We start from the raw sequence: 19,458 nt of genomic DNA on the forward strand, positions 1-19,458 counted from the left end.
CAGCTCTTACAACAACAACAACTAAATCACAATACACTGAAACTGGAAAAATTAAAGAAGGAAGGAAGGGCATTCTATTGCCAATAATTTCTACTGAATCCAGGAAGGAAGATCAACCCACAACCTCACAGAAGGAAGACCCCATCGGGACAGTCTCGTGAGAAATTAATTTTCAATAAAAAAAAATTAAATTAAAAATTATAATCTAAGATCAGGGAATTAAAAAAAAAAAAAAATAATACAAGATTTAAACATTGATAGAAAGTAAGATAGATTCACGATTTAATAAAAAATATTGAGAAACAATCTGGAAGATTTAATAAATAGCTTTGGTGAAATAAATCTAACCATGGCAACCGGAGGTTCAGCACCAAATTTTTCTGCAGGTAGTATAGCCACAGCCGGCGGCTTAACAGTGGAATTAATAAATAGATTGATAAATGTTCAATTAAATGAAGTGAGCAGGAAAATAGAAGGTTTGGAAGGAAAGTTAGCCACAGATGCAAACACTGTGGAGGATTATAAAATACAAACAATCGACCCAACTATAAAATGCGATACAACACTTGAAGTGGTAAAATCTTTACCAAAATTCACGGGGGAACCAACACAATATGTAGGTTGGAGGGAAGCCGCAGAAACTGTAATGAGTCTCTATAAAATTCAAAGTGAACAATATTTTATCGCCTTAACAATTTTACGAAATAAAATTTTGGGAGCTGCCCATGATGCTCTTACCAATCATGGCACCGTTTTAAACTTTCGAGCAATCTTATCTAGATTGGACTTTATATATAGCGATAAACGACCAATACATATTCTCGAGTCAGAACTAAGTATCCTCAGGCAGGGACTAATGACAGTTACAGAATACTATAATGAAGTCAATAAAAAAATGACACTACTAATAAACAAAACCATAATGACATACGGAAAGGACAGCGTAATTGCCAAAGAAACAAACAAAACAATAAGGAGCAATGCTTTACGAATTTTTATATCTGGGCTAAATGGATCTATCTCAGAAACTCTTTTTTCATTAAATCCACCAGATTTACGCAATGCTTTGGCAAAGGTCCAAGAACTAGAATCAAACAATTTCCGTGCTCAATTTGCAAACAGGTTTAATGGATTTAAAAATGAAAATAAATATCAGGGAAACAACTTACGATTTGATCAAAAAAGACAGAACAATAATACTAATAAAACGGGAAATTATTGGAGTAATAACCAGAATTATAATTGGCCACAAAAGGGAAATTTTTGGCAAAACGATAATCATAATAATAATCAAAAGCAACAAGCCGTCGAGCCGATGGATGGTGATCCATCGATTCAACTCCAGAATAAACCTAGTTACAATCGACAGCCGAATAATAATTGGCAGGCAAATAATAATCGAGGTAGATACAATAATAATTATTATCAAAATAATAATCGATCAAATAACTATCGCGCTAATCAAAATAAAGAGCAAACTCAAGCTCAGAAAAGGGAACCAGAAGGAACAGTAATTCAGCCAGCTAATAAAGTAACCAGATTAAACAATATCAACGAAGATCATTTTTTAGACCAGACCCCTACAGGGGAATGCCTTATTTAAATAGGACAGACCGAAAAACCAAGAAGCAGTTAAAGACTTTAATAGATACAGGAGCCACTGCTTGTTATATAAAAAAGGGAATTTTCGAAAATAAAAATGAGTTATCAATATACAAAAAGGTAACTACAGTTCATGGGTATTCAATTATTAGGTATTACCATATTATAAATATATTTGAAACAAGATTGATTTTATGAAATCGAAGGATTAGAATCTGATCTGCTAATTGGATTTAATTTATTAAGAAAAATTGGAGCTATAATAAATATAGAAAAGGGAGTCTTGGAATATAGTCCAGTCGTCATCTAGCTTTCTTTGCGTCCAGACGTGCTTAAATTCTCGCTATGTTACTTCCCCGCTGTCCCGAGTGCAAAACCGATGTTACATTGGCCCAGCTTCGCGCTTCGGATGCTGTTCGCTGCTCTTCTTTGTGCCGTCGCGCCTATCATACTTCTTGCGTAGCCCTACCGGATGATGTGCTCAAACTCTTATTAAATCCAAATATACTATGGCAATGTGATAGCTGTGTGGTTGCGAATGATTCGCATTCTAAAATAGATGAATTCGATGAAAAATTGAAAGCCCTGGAGCGCTTATATCAGGGCCTTCAAAATAAATTCATGGAGGCGTTCCCCCCTAAAGATGATGCATTGCATCAGAATGTAAATCCGAAACCTCGTCTACCGAGGCCTACCAACGTAGCTGCAGCTCCCCTGTCATATGCGGCTGCTGCTGCTACGGCTTCCGCGGTCGTTGACCCTTCTAATCATGCTCTGGATATGGAGAGAGGAAATTTCATACAAGTACGAAATAAGAGGAGAAGGAACAACAACAAGCCCAATAAACATGTTGTTGGAGTGGCTCCTAATGCTGAAGACCTTCATGTTTTGCCGACCAAGAAATTTTTGCATGTCGGAAAGTTTGCAACTGATACAGATCCGAATGCTGTTTTAAAATATGTGTCCACCAAGCTTAAGGTGGATGCTAGTTCTCTCACTTGTGCAAAGCTTGTAAAAAAAGATGTCGACGTTCAAACTTTAAAATTTGTAAATTTCAAGCTTGGTATCCCTGATCAGCTTTACGATATAGTCTTCAAAAACGATTTCTGGCCGAACTCAGTTAAGGTCAAAAGATTTATTCATAGAGAGCGGGCCACTGTGGTAGGGGATGGAATTTTATCTAATTTGCCGGAGCCTGGACCAACTTCATCATCAAGTCAGCCGTCAAAAAACCCCTAGTGTTCGACGCCACTGGCGTCGATACTTTTGCGGGACATCGTCTGCAAGCCTTTCCTCATTTGTCGGAGTCGTTTTCGCAACAACATCGGCAGCTGCTTGCGTTTCTCACTGCGCTCTCTTCATCTTCTGACTCTCTCCTAACGCACCATCAACAACATCAGCCGGAGCTTTTGTTGTCCACTTTGTGCGACATTCGCCGTCCGCCTGGCTTGAATATCGGCACGCTCCTCGGAGTTGCGCTCACATCACTTTCCGTGGCTCTCCTGATGCTTCATCAACAACATCAGCCGGAGCTTTTGTTGTTTGCTTTGCGAGACGTTCGCAGTCCACCTGGTTCTAATATCGGCGCGCTCCTCGGAGTTGCGCTCTCATCATCTTGCGCCTCTCTCCCGTTGCACCGTCAACAACATCAGCTGGAGCTTTTGTTGTCCGCTGTGCGCGACATTCGCCGTCCGCCTGGCTCTAATATCGGCGCGCTCCTCGGAGTTGCGCTCTCATCATCTTGCGCCTCTCTCCCGTTGCACCGTCAACAACATCAGCTGGAGCTTTTGTTGTCCGCTGTGCGCGACATTCGCCGTCCGCCCGGCTCTAATATCGGCGCGCTCCTCGGAGTTGCGCTCTCATCATCTTGCGTCTCTCTCCGGAAGTACCTAGAAAATCGGGTGGATTCTTACTCTTCATCGCCTAATAGTCATGCGCTCTCCGTCTCTACCTTTCTGACGTTCGACTTTCTACAACAACTCTCTCAGAGTGCTCTCTCTGAAGGTGCTCTTTGGAGATGCTTTCGCCATCAACAACAACAATGGACTGCGGCTGCTGTAGAACGTTCTCGCTCATTATTACCAGGAGTGGATTCACCTGCGTGCAGTTATATCTTGAATGCTAATATTGACTGCCCACCTAATATTTGGAGCGCCGATCACCAGCCTATTCGTATCCGTACCACTACTTTACTGAAGGTTCTTACAAATAATTTTATTAATTATGATAAAATCCCAGCGAGGCCTCTTACGGATTCGGGCCATGATGCTGGACCAGTTATTGATAGCATGACCATGGATGACCGGATATGCGCTAACAATACAAATTTCAATATTTATTTTCAAAATATCGGTGGTATGCGTACGAAAGCTCAATCCCTTTTCCAGGCAACGTCTCATGGTGATCATGACGTCATCATTTTTGTTGAAACCTGGCTCAACATGGATTTCTTCGATAATGAATTCTTCGATACAAATCTTTATCATGTGTTCCGTAAGGATCGAGATTCCGTTAAAACACGATGCTCCAGAGGTGGCGGAGTTTTAATTGCTGTGCGGCGTGAGCTGCGTTGCATTGCTATTTGTCTCCAGAACGAGGATTCTCTGCTCGACCAACTCTGTGTATCTCTCGCTGGTCCGATGGAAACAATTTTCCTGACAGTATCATACATACCCCCAAGCAGCAGTTTTGATTTATATAAAGCGCATGTTGACAACATTGCCCACCTATACCAGGAGCTGGAAGATGGCCAATATATATGTGTTTTGGGCGACTTCAACCTATCTTCGCTCGTGTGGGCTCATGATCTTGAGTCTTCAGCAATGGTTCCCAGTAATCTGCATCTTCCTCATGAAATCTTAGTCATCGATGAGCTTCTTAGTATGGGATTAGTCCAGATTAACCATGTTTTTAATAACTTAAATAAGCTTCTAGATCTAATTTTTATACACCCTGATTTATGCCTTACTCTATGCTGCAGCGATAATCCGCTAGCCGCGTGTGATGCTCATCACAAGCCCCTATTAATCTTAATTACTTGTTATATTTTCTCTCCAAATAATTCTCGCTTGCCTCTTACCTATATTAATTCTAGCAGTTTAGATTCTATCCGTAGTGATATTTCTAATATCAGATGGGCGGAAGTCCTCTCGCATGCGGATGTGAATACAACCTATGAAGTTTTTATATCTTTTCTCTCTACTATTATAGGCAGATATGCTAAAACTAGAGTTCAAAGTTCTTATAGACTACCATGGTACACACAAGGACTAAAAAAATACAAAAATCTCCGAAATAAATTCTATAAGCGCTACATAGAAAGCGGTGAAGCTGCCGACTTTGATCGGTACAAACAACATAAGCGTGAGTTTGAGTTCCTCAATAAATTCTTATACAGCCAATATATTGCTGATATAGAGTGTAAACTAATTACCAATCCTAAGTCATTCTGGCACTTTATCAATTCTAAACGTACAACCTCCTACTTTCCTTCCCATATGTCATATGAAAGTCTTTCAGCTTCTTCTGATATTGGGGTCGCTAATCTATTTGCTAAGTACTTTGTATCTAACTTTGAACCGAGCTCGCTGTGGAATGACGATGATTCACTCGGTGCCATTGCCACGATGCTAAATATTGGGTGCTTAGATGTTACTGATTTGGACTGTCATATGGCGGCTGAGAGTTTTAACGACTCAGGAAAATTAGACTGCGATGGCCTTTCTCCATTTATTTTGAAAAACTGTATAGGTGTTCTTTGTGAGCCCCTAAAAATGATCTTCAACAAGTCTCTTTCCACTGGCGTATTTGCGCATAGATGGAAACTTGCCACAGTTTCTCCTATATTCAAGTCTGGTCACAAAAACATTGTTTCAAATTATAGGCCAATTGCAAAGCTAAGTAATGTTTCAAAAATGTTTGAACGAATTGTAGCTAAGCAGCTAACTTTTCTTGCTGGTCGGATCATCAGTCCTAACCAACATGGTTTTATGCCTGGAAGGTCAACTACCACTAACTTAGCTACGTTTAATCTTTTTTGCATCCACTCGTTTATCAGTCATCATCAAGTTGATGTAGTCTACACCGACTTCGCCAAAGCATTTGACAAAGTCTCCCATAATGCTTTATTGGCAAAATTGCAGAAATTGGGATTTCATTCATCAATATTAAATTGGTTTAAATCTTATTTAGATGGGCGGATTTATAGAGTAGAGTGCAATGGTGTTTTCTCAAACCCGTATGTGGCTACTTCTGGCCTTCCTCAGGGAAGTGCTTTGGGTCCGTTTCTATTCATCATCTTCATTAATGATTTAAGCTATTGCATAACAAATTCTGAATTCCTGTTGTTTGCGGACGATCTTAAAATATTTAGGTCTGTGAATTCAATCTCCGATAGTGAACTTCTTCAAAATGACCTAGTAAATGTGGGAAATTGGTGTTCTCGTAATAAGTTGCCTCTGAACGTGTCAAAATGTTTCTACGTTAGGTACAGCAAACGATTAATTAATGTCCTTAGCTCTTATTCCATTAGTTCCCATGTTCTTTCCTTAAGAAATGAATCACTGGACCTAGGAGTTATGTTTGATACCAAATTTACTTTCATGGATCACATAAACTACATAATTCCAAAGGCATACGCTATGTATGGTTTTGTAAAACGAAATTCCACGCAATTTAAAGATCCGTACACGAAACTAAGCCTATTTTCTTCGTTCATTAGGTCCAGATTGGAATATGCTTCGTTTGTCTGGAGTCCGACTGGAACTACACACATCAATCGTATTGAGCGTGTTCAAAAAAAATTCCTATCTTTTGCCCTTCTTTCTCTAAACTTTAATGACCCGGTTCCCTCTTACTCTGCGAAATGTCGTCTTGTGCACCTTTCTTCCCTACAAGATCGTAGAACAACTAGCGCACTAGTTTTTATTTGTGACCTGCTGTCCTCCAAAATAGACTGCCCTGCATTGCTGAGTAGCATAGGCTTTTCCGTACCTGGTAGGTCTTTAAGGTCATTTGAACCCTTTTTTATTCCGGCATATAGAGCTAACTATGCTTTTAATGAGCCTCTGTGTAGAGCCTTGTTCTACTGGAACAAACTTCCATCTCACATGCGGCTGGACCCATGCTCTCCTAGGGAATTAATTAAGAAAACCCTTTACAATTACCTTTCGTCCCTTAGTATTGGGTGGGCAAGAAAGTCATGTCGTTTTTTTTAGTAATCGTTTTTAATCTAATTTATTTACGACTAATCGAGCACCAGGGTCACACTTTTTAGTATCGTTTTAAAGCTTATTGTCTTAGGTACTATCGACGAAAATTTGGTAATTATTCGATAACATTTGTGGAAGCTATAGCAAATTAAACATGGAGGACCAAAGTGAGCATTTTCGGCATATTTTGCTTTTTTACTTCCGAAGAGGAAAAAAAGCGGTCGAAGCTCGCGAAAAATTGTGCGAAGTGTATGGTAAAGATGCCATGAGTGATCGCCAATGTCAGCGCTGGTTTGCCAAATTCAGGCTTGGAGATTTTGGAGTTAAAGACGCCCCACGTTCTGGTCGACCATCGGCCGTTTTTGACGAACAAATTCAGGCTTTGCTGGATGAAAACCGGCGCTATTCAACGCGGGAGATGTCAGAGAAGCTCAGTGTGTCGCATACAACGGTTGAAAACCATTTGAAGAAACTTGGCTACGTAAGCAAGCTCGATGTTTGGGTTCCGCATAACTTAAAGGAAATTCACCTAACTAAGCGTATCAACATCTGCTATTCTCTGCTGCAACGGATTAAAAACGATCCTTTTTTGAAGCGGATCATTACTGGCGACGAAAAGTGGGTTGTTTACAATAATGTCCAACGAAAAAGATCATGGAGCAAGAAAGATGAGCCAGCCCAAGCCACATCAAAGGCCGATATCCATCAGAGGAAAGTTATGCTGTCTGTTTGGTGGAATTGGAAGGGTGTAGTGCACTTTGAGCTGCTGGGACGGAATGAAACCATCAATTCAGATGTGTACTGTCGCCAGCTATCCAATTTGGCGGAAAAAATTAAAGAAAAGGAGCCGGCACTAGCTAATCGCAAGGGTATAGTCTTTCACCATGACAACGCTAGGCCCCACACATCTTTGGTCACTCGGCAAAAATTAACGGAGCTGAATTGGGAAGTGCTACCACATCCACCTTATAGTCCGGACTTAGCACCTTCAGATTACCATTTGTTTCGCTCTCTTCAAAACTCTTTGAATGGTAAAAACTTTGATTCAGATGAGGCTGTCGAAAACCACTTGTCTCGATTCTTTGCTGGAAAAGACCAAAAGTTCTTCGAGCGCGGAATTATGCAGCTGCCCGAGAGATGGTCATTAGTGGTCGAACAAAACGGCCAATACATAATTGATTAATTATAAGTCCTGATATAAATAAATCATCTTTGAAAATATTGAAAAAAAACGACATGACTTTCTTGCCAACCCAATATTTAGTTTAGTAATATACAAGTAGCCAGTTAAGGTACCAACTGTTGGCGAAATAAATAAATAAATAAATAAATAAATATAAAGGGAAAACAGAAAAGTTAAAATATTATGATAATGAGGAAAAAAATGAAATAAGTTTAATTGAAGAAAATAATACTCTTCCGTTAATAGAATTTATTATAAAAAAATATTTTGATGAAAAAAATAGCGAAAACACAGATTCATTATTTGTGAAAAATAGTGAAAAAAGCTTGGGAATTCAAAATCCTGAGAGTGCCGACGAAGTAAATACCGTCAATAAAAATACAAATATCTTGGGAATTCAAAATCCTGAGAGCGCCGACGAAGTAAATACCGTCAATAAAAATACAAATATCTTGGGAATTCAAAATCCTGAGAGTGCCGACGAAGTAAATACCGTCAATAAAAATACAAATATATTGGAAATTCAAAATCCTGAGAGTGCCGACGAAGTAATTACCGTCAAAAATCAAATAAATAAAAATCGTTTGAAATATAAAAATTTCAAGCACGCCGTCGTTGAGTTATCCGACAAACAACAGATAAACAATATAGGTACTGATCAATTAGACGGACTAAAGGAAAAAATAGTTCTCTATATTGAAAAAGAGCATTCAAAGATAAATATGCAAATTCCTTTTAGAACAGACATAAAGGGGGAAATAAATCTTATTCACGACAGGCCAATATACGGGAAACAATATCCGTACGCTTTTTCTGTCACCGACTTCGTGAACAGCGAAATCAGTAGAATGTTAGCAGAGGAAATTATAAGGCCTAGTCGAAGCCCTTATAATTCACCAGTTCTGGTAGTACCAAAGAAAGGAGAAAATCAAGACAAAAGCCGTAAATTAAGACTAGTCATTGACTATAAAAAATTAAATGAAAATGACAGGTACCCAATGCAAGACCCATCAGTAATTCTATCTAATTTGGGAAAAGCAAGATATTTTTCAACAATAGATTTAGAATCAGGTTTTCATCAGATATTAATGAAAGAATCTGATGTAGAAAAAACATCCTTCTCAATAAACAATGGAAAATACGAATTTTTAAGAATGACATTCGGACTAACAAATGCACCAAGAATTTTTCAGAGAGCAATGGACGACATCCTAAGAGAACAAATAGGGAAAACATGTCATGTCTACATGGACGACATTATAATATTCTCAAACTCGATTGAACAACATTATAAAGACTTAAACAAAATTATAAATATATTATTAAAGGCAAACATGAAAATCTCTTTAGAAAAATCAAAGTTTTTTAAACGCGAAACCAGTTTTCTAGGATACATCGTATCTTATAACGTCATCAAGACAGACCCAGAAAAAATTGACACCATAATTAAATATCCGCTTCCGAAAAAATATTCGGGAACTAAGAAGTTTCTTAGGCCTTACGGGCTATTATAGAAAATTTGTTTTAAATTACGCCTCTATAGCCAAACCTCTAACAAAATATCTTGGAGGTCATAATGGCAAAATTTCAAAAAGAATGTCAACAAAAATGTTAATTCAGCTGGATGCCCCAGCTATTAAAGCTTTTAACGAGCTGAAAGAAAATCTCATTGCTCAAGTAGAATTAGTTCAACCGGATTATAATAAAAAATTTACCCTGACCACCGACGCTTCGGACGTCGCAATTGGTGCAGTATTATCTCAAGAAGGTAAACCAATTACTTTTATTTCAAAAACCTTGACTAAAACGGAACAAGTTTATGCAACTAATAAGAAGGAACTTTTAGCCATAGTATGGGCTCTTAAAAATCTAAGAAACTACTTATACGGAGTGATTGGAATTGAAATCCAAACCGATCATCAACCATTATCTTTCGCAATCTCTGATAAAAATCCTAATATTGAAATGAAACGCTGGTACTCCTTCATAGAAAGTTTCACTCCTAAAGTCATTTATAAGCCAGGTACAACTAATGTAGTTGCAGACGCCTTATCAAGAATTCAGATCAACAACTTAACTGACAGTAACGAATCGGTCTCAGATCAAAACACTCAGCATTCAGCAGAGAGAGGTTTTGAGAATGTTATACAGGAAACCCGTAAACCCTTAAACTAGTTTAAGCAACAATTGCTATTAGCAACGGGGAGGTATACAATACATGAGTCGATTAATATATTCGAAAATACCAGACATATAATAGAATTTGACACTCCCGAAAATTTGATATCAATCTTAAGAGAATATATTCCTCCTAATTTAACGGTAGGTATTCATTGTACTTTAGAGGACTTTTATAGAATTCAAAAACCATTTAAAGATAATTTTGTGAATAAATTTTTGTATACAAAAATATTTGTCCAAGATGTAGAAACTCCTGAGGACAGAGCACTTATAATCGAAGAAACACATTGCAGAGCACACAGGGGACTTGACGAAAATTATAAACAAATCAGTAGATTGTATTATTGGCCAAACTTACTTACAAAATTAAAAGAATATATAAAAAATTGTAAAATTTGCAATGAAAACAAATATAACAGACACCCAACTAAAATTCCAATTGGAGAAGCCCCAATCCCGAGTAAAGAAGGCGAAAATTTGCACATCGACATATATTACTCGCAAAGTCTAACTTTCATAACTTGTATTGACGCTTACTCAAAATTTAATCTAACCGACTATTCCGAAATAGTAATAAGAGCCGCTCAAGAATATAATCAGAGCATTCACTCTACAACGAACCAAAAACCTTTTGACGTACTATATAATAAAATAGAGCACGATAACATTCCTCAAATTTTAAAAAATACACAAGAGAAAATGTTAGAAACACATAATGAAAACAGAAAAGAAAAAGTATATCATGTAGGACAGGTAGTTTATGAAAAGAACCACGGGGAAAGAAATAAACTTAAAACTAGATATAAAAAACAAGTAGTTAAAGAAAATTTACCTAACAAAATAATAATCAACAATAGAATTAGAATTATTCACAAAGATAATATAAAATTCTAAAAATTTATATGTTACTTCTCCTTCCTTTTCCAGAAAATGCACCTGATAAAGGTGCTCATACTACACCTTATTTTATTAACAAAATCAGAAATAATAGACTATACAAGTCACGAGTATCTTTTATTCAAGGACAATAAAGACGTATTGACGTACGATTCATACGCAGAATTATTCCACGTGACTAACTTAAGTTTTTATAAAGAAATAATAAAATTGGAATCAGATAATATAAAAAGGGATACTAATAAAAGGTCACAATGGGAAATTAAATATGACATAGAAGTAATGGAATTAATTATATCCCAATTAATATCAACTAGGTTAAAAAGGGGGATAAATGAGAAAGGCACTGTGTGGAAATGGTTAGCTGGAACTCCGGATCATGATGATTTTATTAAAATACAGAATAAAATCGATAAATTAATTGAAAATAATAATAAGCAATTTATTATCAATTCCAAACTGCATAAGAAATAGAATCTTTTTCTGATGATTTTAAACTGTTTTTATTGATCAAGATTTACCACTGCGAAAACATCGCTTACGATTATTAACATTTGATCTGCAAAATTTAATTGACACAATCACACTAGCAAAAATTGACGTTTTTAATACCAAAATATTAAACAATGATGACATCATGGAAATATTAAAACATGAACAAAAACCAGTAATTATCGCTGACTTAATGGACATCTCTATTTTTAAAATCGTACTGCATAAAGAACTTGTAATAATTTATATAAAATACCCAATAATAAAAAACAGATGCGAAATATATTACGCTAGAGCGATTTCCCAAATCGATGGGAAACTAGTATTAAGCAATCAAGTCGCAAAATGCGCAAATATGTTTTATGAAATGTCTAACTTTAAGAACGAACTTTTTAATAATTATTGCACTTTAAATAATGAAAAAACTTGATTTACCCGCTTATTAAATGGCGAGAAATCCACTTGTAAAAAAATAAGAGAGAAAAATAAAAAAATAGACATCATACAAGATGGTGCCATTCTTATAAATGGTAACAATATTGTGAACAACTCTCATTTAAACGGATCATTTTTGATAACATTTAATGGTACAACCGAAATTAATAATATTTCTTATACCAATTTGGAAACAAAAACCACTTCAAAAATTATGAAATATCCGATTACATATTATCAAATAACTCAGAACTTTCTTTAGATAATATAAACATTTTAAATCCTTTCATTAAAATTAATAATACCAAAATATCACTTACCTTTATATTATTAATTTTAATCATTATATATTTGATTTTTTTTACTTATTATAAAATACAAAAATGTCATATTATTTGTAACCAAAAAACAACGGCCAGAACCAGAAAAATCTATTAGCCAAGAAAATTTTTTAACAGAATTAAGAGATCAATTAAATGAATTTCATATTGAATCGGGACGATCCATTTTAGAAGGGGGAGAGTTATCCAACCCGTGAAACGGTTCCACTTATGGAATTTATAAACAAATTTTTGAATTCAATCTCAGCTATGTTACCCTTGCCTTCAGCGACATTGCCTTTGCCTTTGTTTAAGATTCTGCCGTTGCCTTTGCCATTCATTTCGAGGGCCGCGCTTGACCGTCCTGCTAAGATAAATAAACCAATCGTAAAGTAAACACAAGCTTCCGTTCGAAGCCCAAACTTTTTCGTTCAAAGCCCACAGTATTGCGTTCTAAGTTCAGAACGAATTGCGTTCCGATTTTCAATCAAATTGCATCGGTCAGCATAATTTCATTTCACAACGAGATGCGACAGTTTCAGCATAAGCTTTTATTTTAAACAAAAATTAAAGTTCTGGAAGCTTAAGAAAAGGAAAGCTTCTGGCCGAGGTTCATTGGATAATTTTTAAGAATTAAGATTCAGTCCTATTTTATCCGAGACCGCGATCGGTTCACAATTTTCAAAAAGTGTCTTGTATTAATTTGATTTAAGAATAAAGGTTTATCACCCAAGTTTAAAAAAAAAAAAATATATTTTTTTAATTCATCTATTAACGACAAATTTAATTTGTACACAAACCTCGTTTTCTTATATTTTTATGTTCTCAAGTTAACCCCGAAATGTTCTTAAACTGACACCACTTGTTTGGAACCCAACCCTAAAGTTTCGGTCACATTTTACGAACGACCGTTCATGAACTGTCAACAAACGGGCTTACGCACTTTTTGACAACGTTTGGTCTTGATTTTTGAACGTTTCGAACGGATTTTTTTCTGGGTGTAGACTAGAATACCCACTTAAAACATACAACGGAGTTGCTTTGCATTGGTGAAGCCACGCTGTCAGCCTGCAGATTTTCAGCATCATCAAAAATTAATCGAATTTTCAGTCTCCGGGCCCGAGTTAAACTTTCAGCTGCCACGCAGGCCAAATAGCTTTTCGGCTCCGGACTTGCACAGGTTTCGCACATTGCGTAGTCCGCTTAAAACTATTACTGGTAATTGCATAGATATGCGCTGACTTCTGTGGGTTAGGTGCTGGCCGTGTCCACTATTGTTGTCGCATTATTACGAAACTCAAAGAACTTATTTAATTGAAATTTTTGGTTTGGATTTTCGATCTTCCTACCGTCCGTGTCAGAATCTTTGGCTGCAAAAAGGTATTTTGTAATCTTTGGTCTTACTCTGTATTTGCTTCTGTAACCAAGTGCACTCATAAAATTATTTTTCTAAATACTAGAAAAATCGCCCTAAACATGAAATCGCCCTAACATTGAGAAAAATCGCCATAGAAAATATGTTTTAGGGTTAATTTTTATAAAATTTCTATTGTTTAGGGCGAATTTTTACGAGCAAATGTTTTTAATATTTTCTCATATTTAGGGCAAATCGCCTTATTTCGTGAAACAAAAAATCATCCAAAATCGCCCTTGAAACTAGAAAATCGCCCTTGAAATTGGAAAATCGGTGGCCTAGCGGTCTAATGCGTTGGACGTTCAAACTCGTCTAAATGGCGTGAGTTCGAGCCCACGAAAAGTCAACATGTATTTTTCTTTTTTGTGCAAGTTTTTAGAATTGAATTCTTGAACAATTTTGTGTGCAGAGGCAAAACAAATATTAGAACACGTCAAAATAACAAAAAAAATGAATATTACATTAAAATAATAGTGTTTAATGATTAAGTCTAATTGGGTAATATAAATCATAATATGTTGTCATTAGTGAGAATATTTCTTAGAATTAAATTGAGAATTTGTTCTTAGAACAAATTGAGACATGGAACCTTTTTGCGCGTCGCCTAACGCGATGCGTCTTTGGTGCAGCGGTAGTGTTCTCGACTGCGAACCCAGCGGTCATGAGTTCGATTCTCGCTGCGACCACGAAGAATTTTCTCAATAAGTAAGTTGTTTTATATTTATCTTATTTCTCTGATTCTGTTTAATGACTACTTTCAGTTCGTATGACTCTAATTAGCAGTTTACCAACGTGCGTGGAGCGGCCAAATAATAACCTTGCTCTTCTCACCCTCTCAAATTATAGTAAAAAAGGACATTAAGTCAACATTCCTGGAAAAAGTACCGCAGATATTGTTTGCTGATTGATAACCAGCAAACATGTCCAAACACGTTTTTTTATAAAAATTAGTTTTAATATTTAGGGCACTTGCTCTTGTTTTTAGGGCGCTTCACCATAATTTCAAGAAATACCGCCGTGGATGCTTAAAATTTTGTTTTCATATGTTAAGGGTATTTACTTTTGAAAACAGAAAAATCGCCCAAGATTTAAGAAAATTAACCCTAGATCTAAGAAAAATCGCCCTAATTGTAAGACCAATACAAGCCTATTTTTGGAAAATGTTGCCCTTATTTTGTTACCCAGTCGCCATTGACCCCCGTTTTAGGCCGATTTTACAGTAAAATTTCTATGAGTGTACGTGGTGCATGATTAACATGTTAAATTTGAACTATTCTAAAAGTAAATCCAAGACCTTTTGTCGTTGTAATCCATCTCTGTATTCTCATTCTATCGGAAAAAACGCCCTTGAACGTATTTTTTTAGTTCAGGATCCTGGCGTTTTATTTGATCATAAACATAGTTTTAAAGACCATTTATCTACTATAGCTAACAAAGCCAGAATGGAGCGTTTATGGAGCGTTGGTCAAGGGAGTTTGATGATCCATACACAACAAACAATTCCTTTTATTTGCTTTGAGAGGATTAACCTGGGACACAGGAAGTCGATTACCCTCTTGTCATGCGATATTGCGCCTGCTGGACTTACCAACCCTGAACCATCGTAGAAAGTGTCATGGAGTTATGTCTTTGCATAAACTAATTAATGGTGATGTAGAATCTCCTTTCCGTCTTAGTTCCCTAAACTGGATTGTACCCTGTAGAACATTTCGTCGTTTTAGTCCGTTGTCCCTGCCAATATGTAGATCCAGTTATGCCCATCATGATACTTTTCGTGTTTTTTGTGACGATTATAATGCACTGTGTCACGTTTTCTTGTTTGATAGCCCTAATGCAACTAATTACGATATACTTATGTATTTTTTATCTTCCAATAATTTGTAAATCTCTATGTTGCTAACCATTCTATGTCAGCATGTATTTTAAATAGTCTATTATTATATCGTATTTTTCCATGTCCGCGATTTCGTTTACTTGCCTAAATCGTAAGGGCCACTTGTTTGTACTGACCATAGTGCATCAACATCCAAGATATAAAAATGCAAACATTTTAAGGCCAACGATCACCTAAAATATTAGGCATTAGGGTCAGATTTGCGGCATGCGAAACTTTTGTCCATTTGGGAAACCGTAACCCAGGATCGTCCTTTGAGTGTGTCAGTAAATAAGGGGTGATTGATTACAGGGTAAAGTTTTGGCAAAAAGTTTACATGTTTATGATAGCATTGACTACGGGAGATTTTGAGGTTTGTGACTTAGGAAGGTATGGGCGTAGAACAAAGCACATCGACCTTGGGTCTTGGGACCTAAAATGCCCAATAATGGCCTAGCGTTTAGGATTCAATTACCTAAAATTTTAATTGGATGACTAACAAGAAAGGAAGTTAACTTCGGCAAGCAGAGGTTTGTATACTTTTGCAGTTATAATTATTAAATTTAATTCAAAATTCTTAAAAATACAAAAAATGATATTCTCAATAGTATAAGATAATATGACAAAAAAAACACCGAAGCTATAATTTGTTTCATATGATTTTCCCACCAATTGTCCGATCGTTCCTATTGCAGCTATATGATACAGTCGTCCGATTTTGATAAAATTCAATTTGAAATTCAGAACTAATTAAAAAATGGTATTTCCAAGCGTTGGAGGTTATATGTTAAAAAACCCCAAAGATAAATAAAAAAATTTGTTTTCCGATTACACCAGTTTACAAAAAAAAATTGATGAAATACGCCTTTCAGGAAACCTTTGTTTTCCGGTAAGATACATCTCCCTGATTAAGAAAAGGGCACTTAAAATTTTTTCTATGGTACCAATTTTTTTTAAAGTGTAAAAAACGTTTTTAGCACTTTTTTATTTTCTAACTCGAGTTGCGATAAACCGAATTCGGTCATTAAGGACTCATTTTACAGGTAATAGAATGCCCTTTAACTTTCTTATACACATCATTAAGTTCCATTCATTAGTTCAAAAGCTACACTTCGTCAAAGTTGAAAAATTTGGAAAAAAATCAAAAACGCTGGCATAAATGGCTTCTTTAAAAATACACGCGTAAAAACCGAAATTAGTTTTATGTTTTTTTCTTGATGGCTGAACCATAACGGAGAATATGCGCCATAGATCACGACAATCCGTTGGTAAATCGATTTTTAACAGATTTTTATTCGGGAGCAGCGGCCGTTAAACGTTATTTTAAATTTTCAGTGTTGGGGAACGTAAGAATTTGGTGCAAGTTGTTATGCATAACGTCAGTTTCCTTGCTAAAAATATATGAAAATGATTTCCTCGTAACTGCAATCGCATACTCTTTAGCTTGCCCAGCGCTATAGCAAAGAAACTGACGTTATGCATAACAACTTGCACCAAATTCTTACGTTCCCCAACACTGAAAATTTAAAATAACGTTTAACGGCCGCTGCTCCCGAATAATGAACTTGGGTATATACGTTTAAAAATCTGTTAAAAATCGATTTACCAACGGATTGTCGTGATCTATGGCGCATATTCTCCGTTATGGTTCAGCCATCAAGAAAAAAACATAAAACTAATTTCGGTTTTTACGCGTGTATTTTTAAAGAAGCCATTTATGCCAGCGTTTTTGATTTTTTTCCAAATTTTTCAACTTTGACGAAGTGTAGCTTTTGAACTAATGAATGGAACTTAATGATGTGTATAAGAAAGTTAAAGGGCATTCTATTACCTGTAAAATGAGTCCTTAATGACCGAATTCGGTTTATCGCAACTCGAGTTAGAAAATAAAAAAGTGCTAAAAACGTTTTTTACACTTTAAAAAAAATTGGTACCATAGAAAAAATTTTAAGTGCCCTTTTCTTAATCAGGGAGATGTATCTTACCGGAAAACAAAGGTTTCCTGAAAGGCGTATTTCATCAATTTTCTTTTGTAAACTGGTGTTATTCCTATGGGAGCTATAAGATATAGTTGTCCGATCCGGCTGGTTCCGACTTATATACTACCTGCAAAAAAAAGAAGAATTTTGGGAAAGTTTCAGCCCGATAACTTTACAACTGAGAGACTAGTTTGCGTAGAAACGGACTGACAGACAGACAGACTGACAGACGGACATGGCTAGATCGACTCGTCTAGTGATGCTAATCAATAATATACATATATACTTCATGAGGTCGGAAACGTTTCCTTAACTGCGTTGCAATCTTCTGACTGAAATCATAACTCCCTCTGCAAGGGTATAAAAATAGTATATATGTAACATTTTTGTTGGAACTTACAAAAGCATTTTTGAAATTTTGTATCTATTTTTTAAAAAGCTTTCGACTTACTGTAGCCATAGCGGGTATCCGAACCGGGGTCCTCTCACATCAGAGCCTTACCCATTGGGCCATCGCACCATGTTACGCATGAGCGTGTAAGTTCAAATTAGAAGTAACGCATCGTACTCCCGCGCGGAAGACTCGGTTCCCACCGCGAACAAAATAAGAATTGTTTTTTTAGGGAGATAAATATCCAACTAAAATAAATAAATTTTATAAATATCATGAGTAAGCACTTAACATTCTTTTTAAAAATAACCAATTTTTAAGGCATATATTGACAAACATTTTCAATTTTTGAATAATATGGCATAGTTAATTTCCTTAAAATAGTTGCTCAAATAATTATAAGAAATACAAATATTATTTGGTTGAGTCCAACATCAATGTATAACAGACAAATAAAGCTTAAATGTTTTTAGCTGTCAAATATTTTACGGTAAAATGCAATATTTTTAAGGCCCACGATGAGCCAAAATGTTAGGCTATTCGTGACCTAAAAAGTAGGGCAAAAAGTATAAATATAGGCATTTTTAGGCAGTGCATGAGCTAAAAATAAACTTTTAGTCCATTTTATTATTTATTTATTATGAGGTAACGAATCTCAATGAACTCGTTTAACTGAAATTCTGGGAAGGTAGCTTACTCATAGTTTGCGTGGCCGCGGCTTCAATTTGATGGCATGCACATCCAACTGAATTTCATTTGCCAGTAATTACGAGGGACTGAAGCCTAATATCACACGTATTTATGTTTCGTCATCTGTACTCGGTCTTACCAAAGATAATATGGACTACAAGATAAGTAACAACCATACAACGGAATGCACGACAACATTTTTGGTGTGGATTTTCGATCTTCCTATCTTTGGATGCAAAAAGGTATTTTATAGGGTCTGGTCTTTTCAGGTCAGAAACCAGAAACTCTTCGAGTTCTACTGCTCACTTATTAATATTAAAACATTATTTTTCGGTTATAGAACGCTAAATAATTATAAGCAATACAATTACTATTTGGTTAGGTCCAACATCAACATCTAACAGACATATTTAGTTTAAAACGTTTTTAGCTGTGAAATATTTTTGGGTAAAATGAAAAGGTTTTAAGGCCCACGATAAACTAAAATATTATGCATTTGTGACTTAAAAAGTCAAATATTAACATTTTTAGGCAGTGCATGACCTAAAAATAAACTTTAAATCCATTTTTAATTTTATAGGGCATGCTTGACCTAAAATTTTGTTCATAATTCTTCTCGGTGTATATTCCGTTCATAAAAAACGAACGCCGCGGGGACAAATCATGAACATTTGGGTGAATTTATGAAAAATGACCTGACGGAAATGGGAAAAACACCGTTCTTAAATTATCAACATCGTTCATTACTTGAAAAGTTCGTTCGGTGGTTCATCTGCTAGATCGTCCTTTAT

The 19,458-nt window shown here is 35.9% G+C and overlaps 1 protein-coding gene across 9 annotated transcripts in view; it reads right to left on the bottom strand.

Moving 5' to 3' along the window:
- The window catches only part of dpr12 (defective proboscis extension response 12), a 348,744-nt gene that overhangs the window by 189,674 nt on the left and 139,612 nt on the right, over nucleotides 1-19,458 (bottom strand). For all 9 annotated transcript variants that reach the window (XM_070998459.1, XM_070998458.1, XM_070998451.1 and 6 more), the window contains one exon: nucleotides 18,038-18,225. The gene's annotated coding sequence lies outside the window, so the exon portion shown is untranslated. The remainder of the gene's footprint in view (nucleotides 1-18,037; nucleotides 18,226-19,458) is intronic.

The sequence above is a fragment of the Drosophila suzukii genome, assembly GCF_043229965.1.
Source record: "Drosophila suzukii chromosome 2 unlocalized genomic scaffold, CBGP_Dsuzu_IsoJpt1.0 scf_2c, whole genome shotgun sequence".
NCBI classification, from domain to species: Eukaryota; Metazoa; Arthropoda; class Insecta; order Diptera; family Drosophilidae; genus Drosophila; species Drosophila suzukii.